The sequence below is a fragment of the Lynx canadensis genome, chromosome D1, assembly GCF_007474595.2.
Source record: "Lynx canadensis isolate LIC74 chromosome D1, mLynCan4.pri.v2, whole genome shotgun sequence".
Classification (NCBI taxonomy): Eukaryota; Metazoa; Chordata; class Mammalia; order Carnivora; family Felidae; genus Lynx; species Lynx canadensis.
The window spans coordinates 34,756,025-34,759,363 of NC_044312.2; the positions used below are offsets into that span (position 1 = coordinate 34,756,025).

At 36.7% G+C, this 3,339-nt stretch overlaps 1 long non-coding RNA gene across 1 annotated transcript; it reads right to left on the minus strand.

Annotated features, from left to right (window-relative positions):
- Positions 1-2,338: 2,338 nt before the first annotated feature.
- LOC116738350 lies at positions 2,339-3,057 on the minus strand. The gene is made up of 2 exons (XR_004344209.1): positions 3,028-3,057; positions 2,339-2,705 (listed from the first exon to the last, which is right to left on the minus strand). It is a non-coding gene; the product is annotated as an uncharacterized LOC116738350 (long non-coding RNA).
- Positions 3,058-3,339: the final 282 nt, after the last annotated feature.

Sequence of the window (3,339 nt, forward strand, 5' to 3'; positions counted from 1 at the left end):
ATAGAAAAAATTATCAGGTAAATAATTAAAGGAGAACTAGAAGGAACTTTACCAGAGCTAAAGTTTTCTCTATGTTGAATACAATTATAAAAATAATGAAAATAAACACTAGGCTTATCCCCATGGAATTTTATCATTTTAAAATTTGTTAGAAAAGTACAGATACTAATAGCTTCTATTAAGAAATAAGACAAAGGAAAATATCAATTGCTTTCTTATCATAGACAAAGAAAGGAAAAAAATACATATTTAATTTTTAAGTTTTTCATGTCATCAATGTAGAAATTAAAATAATATAATAATTAAAATGTAAAAAAAATTAAGCTAAAAACAGAAACAACCCAACAATGCTGTCTCTGAATAAGGGACTGAAATTGGACAGGGATCTTATGGGTAACTATTGCTATTCTGTAATATTTAAATTGTGTCTATTTGTACATATGTATTTGCCTAAATAATTTTAAACATTTAAAATAAATCAAATAGATACTTTCCAGCACTTACTGAAAGATATTTCAAAAGAGTTGTAACATGAGTTACTTTAATTATCCCAAAGTTAGTCTGCTCAGGCTTCTATACCAAAATATAGACTCAGTGGTCCAAACAATAGAAATTTACTCTCACATTTCTGGAGGCTGGAAGTCCATTGGTAAATGGATTTGGTTTCCAATGAGAGGTTCTTCCTGGCTCACAGATGGCCACCCTCTTGCTGTATCATCCATGACATGACAGAGAAAAAGAGCTCTCCTGTTTCTTCCTCTTTTCATAAGGGCATTAATCTCATCATGAGGGCTTCATGACCTGATGTAACTCTAATTATCTCCCCAAAGGCCTACCACCAAAACCATCACATTGGAGATAGGACTTTAACATACAGATGAATAAATATGAATTTTGGTGGGATACAAACTTTTAGTCCAGTTCATTTTAAACTCTTTTTAGGACCCAGTCCCCAAATCTCCCTCTTTCTCAGTGTACCTTAACTCTTGGTATTTGTGCCCTGTGTTAGTCCCCTTCCTTTGAATATGGGATTGTACTCCCTTCTGAATATGGCATTTGAATTTTGAATATGAATATTGGGAATACCCCCAATAGAATATGGAAGAGGCAATCCTGAGTAACTTCTGAGGCTAGGTCATAAGAAGCTTTGTATTTCTTAGTTTCCTTACAATGATCACTCTTTAGATTTTCCCCCTGCGAACCCAGTTACCATGTGCAGGAAGCCACGTGGATAGATCATGCATAGGTGTTCTAGTCAACTGCCTTAGCTGACCTCAGAGTAAATAGCCAGTGTCAAGGGCTGGCCATGTGAATACGCCATCTTGGTGTCCAGCTCAGTTGTGCCTTCAGATGCCTCTACCCTCAGCTACTATCTGGCTACACCTGCATGAGACACTCCAAGCAAGATCTTCCTGACTGAGACCAATCAACCCATGGAAACTTAATAAGTAATAATATATATTTTGTTTTGAGTCACAAAGTTTTAAGATAACTTGTTTTATAGAAATAAGTAACAGGAGCACTCTGTGAGGGAGACCTAATATCTGAATCTAGGTGTATCTGTCACCAAACATTTTCCCTCCGATATGCTATTTCTCTCTCTCTCTCCTCTCTCTCTCTTTTTTTTTAAGTTCACTTATTTTGAGAGAGGAAGGGGGTGGGCAGAGAAAAAGAGAGAGAGCGAGAATCCCAAGCAGACTCTCCACTGTCAGCAGGGAACCCAGTGTGGAACTCTCACGAACACTGAGATCATGACCTGATCTGAAACCAAGAGTTGGATGCTTAACGAACTGAACCACCCAGATGCCCCATGCTATTCTTTTTTTTTTTTAAGTTCAGTTGTTATAACAAAATTATATATCAATAAGATGTAGGCACCTATGCTTTATAAGTGCTTTTTATAATGGATTTTTGCTGGTACATCATATCCACAGGAATCAGCCCATTCTCAAGATAGCTGAGCTCTCAGCTTCATCTCTAAAATACCGTATATGGACCATATCTTGCTTACAAACACAATATTCCTAGGTCTTATATTGGGCTGATGGTGTATGAGGGAACATAGCATCAATAAATCTGACAAAGAAAGCATCATTTCCACAAGCAGTATGTACTCATGGACTGGGGCATTTGCTGGGGAGAGAGTCTATCACATGATACTATTCTACTCCAGTGTCTACAGAAATTATATGCAGAAAAGAGAATATGGAGATTTGGTATTGGAGAAAGAGAATACTTAAGGGACTCTACTTGTAGGAGTAAGTCATTACTATTTAAAGACCCCAGAGGTAGAAGAAAGGAATTTCAATATTCAGGACAAGATTATTTGAAAGCAATACCCATGATGATAAATCTGCATGCATCCATGGTTTTTCCTGGTCTTTCTTCTCCTTCTCCTCTTCTCTTTTTCTTCTTCTCTTCTTTCTTTTCTTCTTCTTCTTCTTCTTCTCCTTCTTCTCCTTCCTCTTCTCTTCTCCTTCCTTCTTCTCCTTCTTCTCCTTCTTCTTCTTTTTGAGGTCTAGTCCCTCTTTTGAGGTCCAGTTTGCCAAAACTGGTAGATGTAGACAGATGTAGGAAGAAGTACCATCCCATTTTGTGTCAGTGTTCTGATGTCAGTTTACTTAATGGTGGTCTACTTTTATTATAAATGTGGAATATGCAAACATAAAATCTTGGAATTTTGGAATTTCACTTCATTATTGGTCCTATAATGTAAGTAAATACGGGCAATGATTATTAATCACATTTATTTTACCAATAATAAACGACTTTATCTAAGAAAGAATGGTTCTCTAAACACTTTCGAAAGCACAGTATATAACTCAGACTAAAGATGATGAATGAAAACATGTAACAATCTCCTTTTTCTCATAACAAGACTCCATAAAATGAAAAGAAAAAAAAAATGATGGGAAGCCCATAATGGAGAGAGGCACAAAAACATTTCTAGAGAAGCTCTGGAAAACCAAAAGTGGTTTTTAAATATCCTAATTGTATACAAAGGACATGGCAGTTTTAAGAACTCACAGAGGAGGGTCGCTTGGATGGCTCATTTGGTTGAGTGTCCACTTCGGCTTAGGTCATGATCTATGGTTCTTAGGTTTGATCCCTGCATGGGCTCTGTGCTGACAGCTTGCTCAAAATCTGGGAGACTGGTTTGGATTCTGTTGTCTCCTCTCTCTGCCCCTTCCTTGCTTTGCTCTGTCTCTCTCTGTCTCTCAAAATAAATGTTTAAAAAAAAGTGAAAAAAACAAAACAAAAACACAAGAAGAACTCATAGAGGAGGACATCAACAAGAAGCTCCTTTGCCCTCATGAAGTGCTAAGTAACTCAGAACTA